Here is a 15956-nt window from a genome sequence, read left to right as displayed (position 1 = left end):
CGAAACAAACCTAGATACTATATCAATAAAACCCAATGACAGCACAGCAGAAGAAATGTCCGAAAGGGAGTTCAGAATGTACATAATTAAAACAATCAGGGAAGCAAACGAGGAGATGAAAGAACAAATGCAGGCATTAAATGAACGCACTAATCAACAGTTAAAAGAGCAAATAACGGAAGCAAAAGAGCATTTCAATAAAGAGTTAGAGATACTGAAAAAAAAAACGAACGGAAATCCTTGAAATGAAGGAAACAATAAACCAAGTTAAAAATGCCATAGAAAGCATAAACAATAGGATAGATCACCTGGAAGACAGAACTTCAGATATTGAAGACAAAATATTTAATCTTGAAAACAAGGTTGACCAAACAGAGAAGATGGTAAGAAATCATGAACAGAATCTACAAGAATTATGGGATATCATGAAGAGACCAAATTTAAGAATAATTGGGATTGAGGAAGACTTAGAGAAACAAACCAAAGGAATGAACAATCTATTCAATGAAATAATATCAGAAAATTTCCCAAATCTCAAGAATGAAATGGAAAACCAAGTACAAGAGGCTTATAGGACTCCAAATATGCAAAATTACAACAGACCTACACCAAGGCACATTATTATGAAAATACCTAACATTCAAATTAAAGACAGAATTTTAAAGGCTGCGAGAGAAAAGAATCAGATTACATTCAGGGGGAAACCAATAAGAATATCAGCAGATTTTTCAGTCCAGACCTTAAAAGCTAGAAGGGCCTGGAACAACATTTACCAAGCCCTGAAAGAAAATGGATGCCAACCAAGAATTTTATACCCAGCAAAACTTACTTTCAGATTTGACGATGAGATAAAATCCTTCCACGATAAACAAAAGCTAAAGGAATTTACTAAAAGAAAGCCGGCATTACAGAACATTCTCAGCAAAATATTCCATGAGGAAGAGATGAAAAACAACAATGCAAATCAGCAACGGGAGGAACTAGCCTAAAGGAATAGCCAAATAAAGGAGAAACCAAATCATGTCAAAAAACAAAAATGAGTCCAATGACTAGGAATACAAATCATATCACAATAATAACTGTGAATGTTAATGGCCTGAACTCATCAATGAAAAGACATAGACTGGCAGATTGGATTAAAAAGAAAAATCCAACAATATGCTGCCTGCAAGAGACCCATCTCATAGAAAGAGATACCCATAGACTGAAGGTGAAAGGATGGGAAAAAACATACCATGCACACGGACACAGCAAAAAAGCTGGAATATACATCCTCATTTCAGATAATGTGGACTTCAAGCCAAAACTAGTCAGAAGGGATGAAGAAGGACATTACATACTGCTTAAGGGAAGCATAAATCAGCAAGACATAACAATCATAAATATCTATGCCCCGAACATTGGCTCATCCATGTACGTCAAACAAATCCTTCTCAATTCCAGAAATCAAATAGACCACAACACAATAATACTAGGCGATTTTAACACACCTCTCTCACCGCTGGATAGATCGTCCAAACAAAAATTGAATAAAGAAACCATAGATCTCAATAACACAATCAACAATTTAGACTTAACCGACTTATATAGAATATACCATCCAACAAAGAATGAATACACTTTCTTCTCAGCAGCACATGGATCCTTCTCTAAAATAGACCATGTTTTATGCCACAAAGCTACTGTTAGCAAATACAAGAAGATAGAGATACTACCTTGTACTCTATCAGATCATAAAGGACTGAAATTAGAAATAAATGACAGAATAAAAAACAGAAACTTCTCCAATACTTGGAGATTAAATAATACACTATTATACGATGAATGGATAACAAAAAACATCAGGAGGGAAATTAAAAAATTCTTAGAAGTAAATGAGAACAAAGACACATCATATCAAAATCTCTGGGACACTATGAAAGCAGTACTGAGAGGAAGATTTATTTCATGGGGCACATTCAACAAAAGAAGTAGAAATCAACAAATAAATGACTTAACACTGAGGCTCAAATCCCTAGAAAAAGAAGAGCAGACCAACACCAAAAGTAGTAGAAGACAGGAAATAGTTAAAATCAGAGCTGAAATCAACGAAATTGAAACAAAAGAAACAATCGGAAAAATTAACAAAATAAATAGTTGGTTCTTTGAAAAAATAAACAAAATTGATAAACCCTTAGCCACACTAACAAAGAGAAAGAGGGAGAGAACTCAAATTACTAAAATTAGGAATGAACAAGGAAATATCACAACAGACACGAGTGAAATACAAAACATAATTAGAAGCTATTTTGAAAATCTATACTCCAACAAAACAGAAAACCTCGAAGACATCAACAAGTTTCTAGAGACATATGAATTACCTAAACTGAACGAGGAGAACATACACAACTTAAATAAATCAATTTCAAGCAATGAAATAGAAGAGGTCATCAAAAGCCTACCAACAAAGAAAAGCCCGGGACCAGATGGGTTCTCAGCCGAGTTCTACAAAACCTTTAAAGAAGAGCTCATTCCAATACTTCTCAAAGTATTCCATAAAATAGAAGAGGAGGGAACCCTCCCAAACTCATTCTATGAAGCCAATATCACCCTGATACCTAAACGAGACAGAGATACATCGAGGAAAGAAAATTTCAGACCAATATCCTTAATGAACATCAACGCAAAAATTCTCAACAAAATTTTAGCAAATCGCATACAAAAATATATTAAAAAGATAGTGCACCACGATCAAGTGGGTTTTATCCCAGGGATGCAAGGTTGGTTCAACATCCAGAAATCAATAAATGTCATTCACCATATCAACAGACTAAAAGTTAAGAATCACATGATTATTTCAATAGATGCAGAAAAAGCATTTGACAAAATACAGCATCCCTTCATGCTCAAAACACTAGAAAAAATTGGGGTAGTGGGATCATTCCTTTACATTGTGAAGGCCATCTATGCTAAGCCCATGGCCAATATCATTCTAAATGGTGAAAAACTGAAAGCATTCCCCCTAAAAACTGGAACAAGGCAGGGATGCCCTCTTTCACCACTTCTATTCAACATTGTTCTTGAGACTCTAGCCAGAGCAATTAGACAAACCAAAGAAATTAAAGGGATACGAATTGGAAAAGAGGAACTCAAACTATCCCTGTTCGCTGATGACATGATTATATATTTAGAGGAACCTGGAAATTCCACCAGAAAACTCTTAGAACTCATAAGTCAATTCAGTAAAGTAGCAGGTTACAAGATCAATGCTCATAAATCCAATGCATTTTTATACATAAGTGATGAATCTTCAGAAAGAGAAATTAGGAAAACTACCCCATTCACAATAGCATCAAAAAAAATAAAATACTTGGGAATCAATCTCACAAAAGAGGTGAAAGACCTCTACAATGAGAACTACAGAACACTAAAGAAAGAAATTAAAGAAAACCTTAGAAGATGGAAAGATCTCCCATGTTCTTGGATAGGCAGAATTAATATTGTCAAAATGGCCATACTACCAAAAGTGCTATACAGATTCAATGCAATTCCAATTAAAATCCCAATGATGTACTTAACAGAAATAGAGCAAGCAATTCTGAAATTCATCTGGAAGAATAAGAAACCCAGAATAGCTAAAGCAATCCTCAGTAGAAAGAGCAAAGCAGGTGGTATCGCAATACCAGATCTTCAACTCTATTACAAAGCAATAGTAACAAAAACGGCATGGTATTGGTACCAAAATAGACAGGTAGATCAATGGTACAGAATAGAGGACACGGACACAAACCCAAATAAATACAATTTTCTCATACTAGACAAAGGGACCAAAAATATGCAATAGAGAAAAGATAGCCTCTTCAAGAAATGGTGCTGGGAAAACTGGAAAACCACATGCAACAGAATGAAATTAAACCCTTATCTCTCACCCTGCACAAAACTCAACTCACAATGGATCAAGGAACTCGGAATCAGACCAGAGACCCTGATCTTATAGAAGAAAAAGTAGGCCCAAACCTTCAACTTGTTGGCTTAGGATCAGACTTCCTTAACAGGACTCCCATAGCCCAAGAAATAAAAGCAAGAATCAACAACTGGGATAGATTCAAACTAAAAAGCTTTCTCTCAGCAAAGGAAACAATCAGTAATGTGAACAGAGAGCCTATAGAGTGGGAGAATATCTTTGCCAATCATACTTCAGATAGAGCGCTAATAACCTGAATCTATGAAGAACTCAAAAAACTCTACACCAAGAATACAAATAATCCAATCAACAAATGGGCTAAGGAAATGAACAGACACTTCACAGAAGAAGATGTACAAGCAATCAACAGATATATGAAAAAATGTTCAACATCTCTAGTAATAAGAGAAATGCAAATCAAAACTACCCTAAGATTTCATCTCACCCCTATTAGAATGGCGATTATCAAGAACATAAGCAACAATAGGTGTTGGCGAGGATGTGGGGAAAAAGGTACACTCATACATTGCTGGTGGGGTTGAAAACTAGTGCAGCCACTCTGGAAAGCAGTATGGAGATTCCTTAGAAAACTTGGAATGGAACCACCATTTGACCCAGCTATCCCACTCCTTGGCCTATACCCAAAGGACTTAAAATCAGCATACTACAGAGATACAGCCACATCAATGTTCATAGCTGCTCAATTCACTATAGCCAGATTGTGGAACCAACCCAGATGCCCTTCAGTTGATGAATGGATAAAGAAACTGTGGCATATATATACAATGGAATATTACTCCGCCATGAGGAATGACAAAATTATGGCATTCGCAGGCAAATGGATGAAATTGGAGGGTATCATGCTAAGTGAGATAAGCTAATCTCAAAAAACTAAAGGACGAATGATCTCGCTGATAAGCAGATGAGGACATACGGGAGTGGGGGGTAGGAGGTGTTAGTGTTAGGGTTAGGGTTAGGTTTAGGGTTAGGGATAAGGAGGGTGGTAAGAATGAGGAAGAAAGTACTGTATAGAGGGAAAAGAGGGGGGGGAGGGGAGGGGGGAAGGGGAAAAATAACAAAATGAATCAAACAACATTGCCCTATGTAAATTTATGATTTTTAATTAAAATTAAAAATTAAAAAAAAGAATATTCCCTGAGTCTCAAAAATATTTTCCCAGAGATTATTTACTACAATAATTTACCTTATATGATATGAGAGTTAAGTTCATTTACTTCACTATATAATAATTTCCACTATCTCTGTGAATCCGAAAACACATTGTAAATCTTAAATATATAATTTATTTGTTTAAAAACAAAAAACAAAAAAAAAAAAAAGGAAAAATGTAGGAGAAAGAAAGAAATCAGAGAAAAGGTCAATGTTATGGTTTGGATGTGACGTGTCCCCCAAAAGCTCATGTGGGAGATAATGCAAGGAGGTTTAGAGGTGAAAGATTGGATTATGAAGGCCTTAACCCAATCAGTGAATTAATCCCCCTGTAGGGATCAACCGAGTGATAACTGCAGGCTGGTAGGGTGTGGCTGGAGGAGGTGGGTCCCTGGGGGTATGCCTTTGGGGAATATAATTTTTTCTTGATGAGCAGAGCTCTCTCTGCTTTCTGGTACAATGGCTTGAGCTGCTTTCCTACACCCTGATGTTCTGCCTCATCTTGAGCTCTGAGAAATGAAACCAGCTGTATAATAACTGAAACCTCTGAAACCATGAACCCCACAATAAAATCTTCCTCCCCTAATTGTTCTTGTCAGGTCTTTTTGTCACTCAACAAAAAGGCTGACTAAAAAAAGTCAACAAAATTAAGAGTTTGCTTTTTAGAAAGAACAAAAATTGATAAGTGTGTAGCTATTTATAATGTGCATGCCATGTATGTAGCCCATGTATACATTTTGAAAAGAATTCAGAAGAATCTTCTATTTCATGGCATTGAGAAATGAACTGGAGAGGAGCATAAGAATTTTAAGAAGTATTCTCATAACTATTATCTGTAGCCCAGGGATATGAATAGAAGATACCAAATCTAAAATGAGACCTAATTTCAATGATACCAAAGTCTGAAGTGGCAGAGAACATATGTGTGCTAAAAGCACCACACCAGCGTTGATAGGACAATCATAATGACATCTAAAAATGTTTGATTCACAGGAATCTTTGAGGTATTGTCCATGGGTGGGCAACTCAGTAAGGCTTTACTCAATGTAAACACACTCTAGGATCAGAGAGCAGAGACCTGATTTGAAACACTATATAATGCACAGAGATCTCCTCCTTCCATTCCCAGACCTAAATCAATTCAGAGATCCAGGGTCCTCTGGATTAAGGAGAGGCTCTGGTCTTGAGGAAAAGTCTTACAATAATATAACATATATATTCCATGACTGTCATTCTTCATCTATTCCAAATAGATTTTTTTCGCGGGTGTGGGGATACCAGGGATTTAATTCATAGGCACTTGACCACTGAGCAACATCCCCAGCCCTATTTTGTATTTCCTTTAAAGACAGGGTCTCACCAAGTTGCTTAGCACCTCACTTTTGCTGAGTCTGGCTTTGAACTCTCAATCCTCCTGCCTCACCTCCTGAGCCGTTGGGACTACAGGCGTGTGCCACCGCACCCTGCTATTCCAAATAGATTTAAGGCCATTTAAAGGCAACTACTAATGAGAAAGGAAAATATCTAGAACTTTCAGGGGTTTTTACACACTAAGAACTTTCAGGGATTATTACATACATTGCTCTGAAGTAAGTACACTAATCTTTGGAAGTCCATTATAGTCCACCAATCAGGAAGAAAGCTTATAGGAACAAGGTAAGCAGAATTTTGACTTAATTTTACCTTACTATGAACCCAGATTTATAATTGAAATAGATTTACTCAACAACTGCCAAAATTAGTGCCATATTAGCTCCCTGGTCCATGAAATAGGGCTATTATGTGAGAAAGTCCAAGTGGATGTTCCTGGATCTGCTCTTCTCAGCCAATAGGGGAAATCAAAGGAAATTTAGAGCCAACAAAACTGCAGCACAAGACTCTAGCAGAATTTTTGGATCAGTAGGATCAAGTTCCTGGAGCAGGGGGACTGATATTAGTGTCCTTAGTGTCCAGCACGAGGCATGGTAGCACTTGGGGCAACAGTCTGCAACCTGAGTCCTCAGCGGCAGCCAGAGTGGTGTCCTCACCTGACCAGTTCTTCACAGGGATGAGGGCACAGCCTTGAACCTGATCCTCCAGTCTTTCTGTTCACTCCTAATCTTCTGGAAATACCCAGAGTCTGTTTCTGTTTCTTGCGATTGAAGACTCTCACTGACTGATATGCACACACATTTAGTAATGTTTTTATAAGTTAGTCAATTCATAGTGAAGAGCAGCAACATTGCTCACTGGAGTAAAATTATATAGATGAGAGTTTTTGGTTTAGATGTTCCTCAATCATTTATACAGAATGATTACAAATGGAGTTAGTTATTTAAATGTGACAGTATAAATGAAGGTACTGTGGATAACATCATTTTAAAAGCACCATATAACTGATAGGAGACAGAAAAGCATTAAAAAAATCTGAGCTATGGGATCAGGCTGCCTGTTTCAAATCCCACCTCAAACGCCCACTTATTCACTTTGTGATGCTAACCAAGTTTAAGTACTCAAATCCTTTATCTGTATAATGAAGATAATGGAAATGTTGTTGATAACTGAGATAGTATTTGTAAAGAACTTAGAATACTGTTTAGAACATAGCATCTAACACAAGTACACACTATATTAGACAACATTAATATCACGAAGGCAATAGTGCATTTGATTTTTAATTACTTTAATGTTTTCAACACTCCACTGAGAAGTATTGTTATTATCTCAACTTGACACCCGAGGAAATAGAAAGGTTAAGTTACTTGTCAAAGATTATATGGGTATTAAGTGAACGAGCTTGGATTCGATTCCTGGTGGTGTGGCCTCAGAGTTTTCACATCTAACCACAAAGCTAAAACTAACATATTAATATTTCTACTGATAACTTCTACCTTTATTTTATTATCACCTTCATCCAGTCCTACTAGCATATTGGTTCTGATCTCAAACAGGGACTAATATCTTATTGCGATCATAAGCAAATACACTCTCAAGCTCATTAGGACAATTACTTCCCTTTGATCTGAAAGTTGTTTACCTGAAAGTAGACTTTGGGTTTGGATAAGCTGGCTCAGCGTAGATGGCTTAATGACTCTTCAGGGAACAGGGCAGTGTTGACTCATAGGCAGTTTTAGAGATGACATTGAGTTTGAGGATTAGTACAGGGATTCATATCTCCTATGTTTAGAACTGAAGGTGCGGAATTGAAGACAAAGTCCCAGAGGACTCATAGATGAGACACCATATCTGCCCATTTCTACTTCCCTCGCAGTCAAACTGATAAACCTGCAAGTCATTCTATACCCCAAGATAATGGGCCATTAGAGCAAAAGGGGATGTCATTAATTCTGAACCTTATATATAGTCACCTCTTGGCATCCACAGGAAATTGGTTCCCTGATATTCTATGGATACCAGAATCTGAAGATGCTCAAGTCCCTTATATAAAATGTTGTACTATTTGTGAATTACCTATGTATATTCTCCTATATACTTTAAATCATATCTAGGTTATTTATAATACCTAATACAATGTAAATGTTATGTAAATAGTTGTTATACTATATTGTTTAGGGACTAATGATAAGAAAAAAGTCTATACATGTTAAGTACAAATGCAGTTTTTTTTTCAAATATTTTCAGTTTATAGTTGGTTGAATCCATGAATGTGGAACAACAAACACAAGTGACCAATTACATATATATTTAAACAGGAATTACAAATTCTAAGAAATACATATTTTCCCTTTTGGGTCCTGAAAATATCTGACTTTTTGAAGTTAAATAAATCTGGCATTTTTAGACAAAATTTCAAAATTCTCTGCTACATGTTTTATTGATGACTGATAAATACCATTTGAATCTGCAGCTTGCCCTACCTATGAGAGAGTTTCATTCAGGGATCAATGGCAGGATTGAAATTAATCTCTGGATCAGTCACATTCTGAGCAAAGGTGAAAGTCAGGAAGAATCTATGAATGGTGGAAATGTAGACTTTGAGCAAATAGAATTTGATTTATAAATAGTGAATCTACAATAGTATAAATGCGACCTTTTAAAGGAAGCATTTTTAATTGAAAATTGCCTTTGTATCCTGAGCAAAAAGAAGAATGTTAGAGGTGTCATAATACTTGATTTGAAATTATACTTCAAAACTACAGTAAGATATAATAATAATAGCAGCATGGTACTGATATACAAACAGACACACAGACCAATGGAACAGAATAGAGGACACAAAAGTATACCAATGCAGCTACAACTATCTGCTTTCAGACAAAGTGTTAAAAACTTACATTAGAGAAAAAAGAGCCTCTTTAACAAATAGTGCTTGGAAAATTAGATATCCATATGTATAAGACTGAATCTAGATCCTTTTCTCTCACCCTGTACAAAATAATCCGTTCAAAGTGGATCAAAGATCTAACTATAAGACCTGAAACTTTGAAACTGCTAAAAGAAAACATACAGGAAACACTTCAAGATACAGGCACAGGCAATAATTACTGAATAAGATTCTCAATAGCTTGGGAAATACTATACCAAGAATTGACTAAAAGGATTGCATCAAATTTAAAAATTTCTGCACAGAAAATAAAACAATTAACAGAATGAAAAGACAGTCTACATGGGAGAAAATTTCTGCCAGCCATTCTTCTCATGGAGGATTGATTTCCAGAATATATAAAGTGTACGAAAAACTTAACACCAAACAATCCAATCAATAAATGGGCAAGTGAACTGAACACACACTTCTCAAAAGAAGTACAAATGGCCAAAAATAAATTTTAAAAAATATTTAACACCTTCAGCCATCATAAAACACAAATCAAAACTACATTGAGGTTCTATCTCACCTGAGGGAGGATAGTAATCAGCAAGAGTACAAATAACAATGAATGTTTACAAGGATACCGGTGGGAAAGGAACTGATTTATACTGTTAGTACAGCCACTATGGAAATAAGTATAGAGATTTCTAAAATCTAAAAGTATAACTATCTTCTGCTCTTGCTGTGCCACTCCTTTGTAGATATCTGAAGAAATTAAAGTCAGCATACCACAGAGATACCTACATGACCATGTTTATTGCAGCACAACTCACAATAGTCAAGGTATGGAATCAGCCTATGTACCCGTGAACAGATGAATGAATAAAGAAAATGTGGTATAGATACACAATGGGGTATTACTCTGCCATAAAAAAATGAAATCCCATAATTTGTGGGGAAAAAACGGATGAAACTAGAGATCATCATAGTAAGTGAAATAAGCCAGACTCATAATGATAGTTATTGCATATGTAGAAGGGAAGCTATCAAAGCAGAGGAAGGGGTGGGAGGATGGAAGGGGAGGATCAGGTAACAGGGGAGTGGGAATGATCAAAATGTGCTATGTGCATGTATGAATATGCCCATATATATAATTAATATGTGTTAATAAATATTTGCTTTACAGAAATAACTCCTGACCAAAGAAATTTCAAAATACATTACCATCTTGTTCTATAGTAAAATGCTTAAGCTTCAAACCAAATGCAATAGCACATGGCCTACTCCAGGGCAAACCAGTCATTCAGAGCCCCCACCCACTATCATTCCTGTGAAAGAATCATCAAATCTATGTGGGTTCCCACTTGTGGGAGAACAAGATGTCCCTTGTTTTGAGTTACATCCCTGGCACTTTTACTAGTCACCCATAAGAATTAACATTTCCAAGACTTTTATAATCTAGAAAATGCTCTTTCTCAAAGAGTATCCCCAGCTGAATGTGTGAACCACATGTACACCTTATACATGTGCAACTCCTTCCTCACTGACTCTCCCAGATTAGGGACTTCTCTTTCCTTATTCTGCTGAGCAAAAGGCATAGTGTAATGGTCGCTGCTCCTCCCTGAAACCAAAGTACCAACCTATCCCTCTTGTTTCCCCTGCTGACACTCACCCAGACAAAATCTACATCTGCTTCCTGCAAACCCAACCTTTAGAAGACCTGGCTAAATTTTCCCCCAGATATTCAATTTCTATGATCGGCTCATTATGGAATGAGAATTCCACAGAAAAATCAATTCTGCTGAAAAAGTACATTGATTATCATTTGAACTGGGACTAGACAGTGAAATGATAGTGAGGGAGTGTAACATATGGCAGTAGCTCAAGTGACTCCCTGCCTTTTGTCCCTTGCTCCAGCCCTTCAGTCACTAATCAAAATAAAAGTAGAGTTCTGGGACTTCAAAAATAAAAGGCCCATTACTTGTTGTTAAGGCAGACTATGTTGGTATTTAATACAATATTTGTAAAATCATGGACTTCTTCAGATATCAAATCAAACTTGCATTTCACTCTCCACCACATGTAACCTAGAAGTTCTCCACTTCAACCAGAATGGAAAGTCATAGGTTTGCCTGCTACAAGTTACTTAAAAATGGAAAAATTTACTAGAAAAGGCCACTAGCACCACACCTTTCAGATCTAACTCAAGTGTAATTTTCTTCCAGCTCCCCCACCTTCTTTGGTATGAATTAATGAACTTGGGAAATGCTGAGGGATACAAGATGTGCTTTCTTCCAATTAAAATCCTAATGATGTATCTCACAGAAATAGAGCAAGCAATCATGAAATTCATCTGGAAGAATAAGAAACCCAGAATAGCTAAAGCAATCCTTAGCAGAAAGAGTGAAACAGGGGGTATCGCAATAGCAGAACTTCAACTATACTACAAAGCAATAGTAACAAAAACAGCAGAGTATCGGCACCAAAATAGACAGGTAGATCAATGGTACAGAACAGAGGACACAGACACAAACCCTAATAAATACAATTTTCTCATACTAGACAAAGGTGCCAAAAATATGCAATGGAGAAAAGATAGTCTCTTCAACAAATGGTGCTGGGAAAACTGGAAATCCATATGCAGCAGAATTTAAATCACTATCTCTCACCCTGCACAACACTCAACTCAAAATGGATCAAGGATCTTGGAATCAGACCAGAGACCTTTCATCTTATAGAAGAAAGAGTAGATCCAAATCTTCAACATGTCAGCTTAGGATCAGACTTCCTTAACAGGACTCCCATAGCACAAGAAATAAAAGCAAGAATCAATAACTGGGATAGATTCAAACTAAAAAGCTTTCTCTCAGCAAAGAAAACTATCAGCAATGTGAAGAGAAAGCCTACAGAGTGGGAGAATATCTTTACCTCTCATACTTCAGATAAAGCACTAATTTCCAGAATATATAAAGAACTCAAAAAACTCTACACAAAGAATACAAATAATCCAATTAACAAATGGGCTAAGGAAATGAACAGACACTTCACAGAAGAAGATCTACAAGCAATCAACAGATATATGAAACAATGTTCAACATCTTTAGTAATAAGAGAAATGCAAGTCAAAACTACCCTAAGATTCCATCTCACCCCAATTAGAATGGTGATTATCAAGAATACAAGCAACAATAGGTGTTGGAGAGGGTGTGGGGGAAAAGGTACACTCATACATTGCTAGTGGGGCTGCAAATTAGTGCAGCCAGTCTGGAAAGCAGTGTGGAGATTCCTTAGAAAACTTGGAATGGAACCACCATTTGACCCAGCTATCCCACTCCTCCGCCTATACCCAAAGGACTTAAAATCAGCATACTACAGTGATGCAGCCACATCAATGTTCATAGCTGTTCAAATCACAATAGCTAGATTGTGGAACCAACCTAGATGTCCTTCAATTGATGAATGTATAAAGAAACTGTGATATATATACACACACACACACACACACACACACACACACACACACACAATGGAATATTACTCAGTCATAAAGAATAATAAAATTATGGCATTTGCAGGCAAATGGATGAAATTGGAGAATATCATGCTAAGTGAGATAAGCCAATCTCAAAAAACCAAAGGACAAAGATCTTGCTGATAAGCGGATGATGATGCATAATGGGAGGTGGGAGGGAGGCAAGAATGGAGGAAGGAGGGACTGTATAGAGGGAAAGATGGGTGGGAGGGGAAGTGGCAAGGAAAAAAAGAAAAAAAATAACACAATGAGTCAAACACCATTATCCTATGTAAATGTATGATTACACAAATGGTATGCCTCTAGTTCATGTACAGAGAAACAAGTTGTACCCCATTTGTTTGTTTACAATAAAAAAAAAGAAAATCTCACTGCAGAAAAAAATTATAATAATTAAATGACTAAGTCAAATAATAAAAAAAAAAGATGTGCTTTCTAATTTCAGAAAACTCCACCTTGCCTTAAATGCCAAGGTTGAAAACCACATTCTCTGTACTTCAAGGGATGTACTAGAGGACTAGGTTCTAATCCTTTATTCCCAAGTGGCCATAGGAAAGACAAGATGCATTGAGAAACTGATCCTGGCCACACCAGGAGGTATTGACTGGCCCACTATCAATCCAGAGAGGAATGGGGAAGGGAGAGAGACAGGGAAGAAGGCCTAAGGGACCATTAGAACATTTAGTCTATGATATGGTTTTGGGTATGATTTTATTCCTTAATTCAGTTCATAAGAAATACATAACAGTAGGAGAATTGAAGACTACTTTTCTCTAACATTATCAGTTGTCATAAGTACTCTAGCCAAGATCATCTTTTCTTTGCAAGGAAAAATGTACATATGTATAAGAGAGGGACAACCACAGGGACAAAGGGCAAATGCACTCCTGGGTCTTGACCCAGGGCCTGACAGCAGAACCCAGGATGCCAGGTGTGTGCCATCCTCCACCAGCTTTGCATCCTGAGGTCAGGGTGCCCAGTGTGCGTTCTTCTGACCAGCTGCAATGACTCATCTTTACAGCACAGGACAAAATGTTGGAGCTGATACACCTAAAGCCAATTCACATTTCCATCCCTACAAGTAACCAATAAAATAAGCTTCCTTCTTTTGCTCAGGGAGCCAGCATGACTTCTTCTGGTCAGAGCTATATCTCCCTTCCTTTATGGATGCCCCAACAAAAGCCTTCCCTGCATGTTTGTTTACCGGCCTCAATTTAGTTTCCATTGTTACTGGGTCAAAAGATCCCAGTATCTGGAACTGTGTGCAGCCTAGGCATATAATCTCTGCATAATCTTACCTAGCCCCCCTTAAAATATTCATAGGACCCTCACCTCAGCTGCAACTTCCAGACCACCTACTGCAAGGGCAAAATGGCTGTGTCTTAGCATGTCTTAGCATCACACCATAGGTTCTGGACTTGGAAGTTGTCCTGGGTCAAAGCATCACAACCTGAGTCATAGTTAGTTATCAGGATGATTAAGGGATTTAAATTCCCAAGGGTAATTTAAATCAAATGTAAAACATCTCACAAAACACTGCATAAACTGTTCCCTTGGTACCCAGGAAGCTCTGGAATAACAAGAGATAACAGACTCATTACCCTTTATAAATACTCACAGTCTTATCAGTGTGGAACACAGAAACCAAGCCTTCCAGGCAGACATGAAAAGGCCTATTTGTGGGACTGGAAACACACTAAGAAAATGCTTCCAGGGCACTGGGAATCCTGACTAACTCTACAAAAGGTGTCTGGTAAGCTGTATTTACTTCTAAGACAAAAACCACAAAGCTGCCGATAAAAGGGTATCAGTGCTGGGACTGTGAGAAAGATGGGTGCTTTGCTTCTGTCAGAGATAGAGTGGGAATGATGGTTGGCTCTTACTTGGAAAAGCTGGAATTTTTTTGTCCATGAATTATGTATGAGGAAAACATAGCAGGGACCTAATAAACTCATGAAGCCTTTGAAACTACTTGCAAAAAATTTTATGAGTGAAAATCTCCTAGGAGCAGATACTTAGCTTTCCTCAGACTCTCAGAGTAGTTCATGTGTCCCTCCCTCTGCAGAGATTAAGAATACTTCTTAGGCTACTCAGCAAAGTTGTTTGAATTGTTCATACCTAGTGAATAATGATAAGGAACAAAACAACACTCTGAATTATCAAACATTGACTAGTTCAGCTAAGCTCAACAATAAATGTCAAATGTGTCTGAACAAATTAAGAGGAAGTGTTATTGAACTCATCCTAACATGCGTCAAATTTTCTCATAGGTTTGCAGGAAAATGCTTATGAAATAAGTAAATACTGAGAAATCATAAATGGAAAGAGTGTCATTTAGGTTGAGGGATCTAGAATTAGCCTGCTTGTTTTGAGATCCTGGTTTCATGACTTTGTGAATTTGACAAACTGCTGACAAACTACATCTCAGTTTCCTCTCTAAGAAAATGAGAAAAATAAAAATTTTATATTAAATAATAAAATAGAAGACAGAATGAATCTTGATGCATTTAAAGTATTCCAGTAGCCATCAGTTATTAAATTTAAGTTAATTAAATCTCAGTAGTCAGAATTTTCTTTTTAAGGAGAATCATAAATATTTTTATAAGTAGAAAATTGAAAGTCAAATATTTATTTCTAGAGTTTTATTATGTTGTTTTTCCTGAAATTTATCATCGGGTCTAGTTGTATTCTAAGAAATAATAGATTAAACATTGATATTATAAGTAATCCTCAAACTTAGAAATTAATTCAAGTAGAAGTTTTTTTGGAATACAGAAGAACATTTCCATGTGATGAATGATTAATGAATGTTTAGGCAATGGCATAAAATTTTTTTTAAATCTTCAACTTAGAATATTTTAACTATGTCTTAGGAAATTTATAGGCAACTATGAAATCACTTCCATAAGAGATAATAGTAAAAATCTTCTGTCACACAAGAGCTGTTAAATCCTACTGGAATCTGCACACTGGCTTTTGGGCTCTTCCAGAGGTACCAAACCTTCTCAAGCCTGTTTGAATGGGAACTGTCATAGTTTGAATGCTGGGAAGGCTTGATCGAC

The sequence above is a fragment of the Sciurus vulgaris genome, assembly GCF_902686455.1.
Source record: "Sciurus vulgaris genome assembly, chromosome: 11".
In the NCBI taxonomy this organism is placed as follows: Eukaryota; Metazoa; Chordata; class Mammalia; order Rodentia; family Sciuridae; genus Sciurus; species Sciurus vulgaris.
This window is presented reverse-complemented; position numbering follows the sequence as displayed.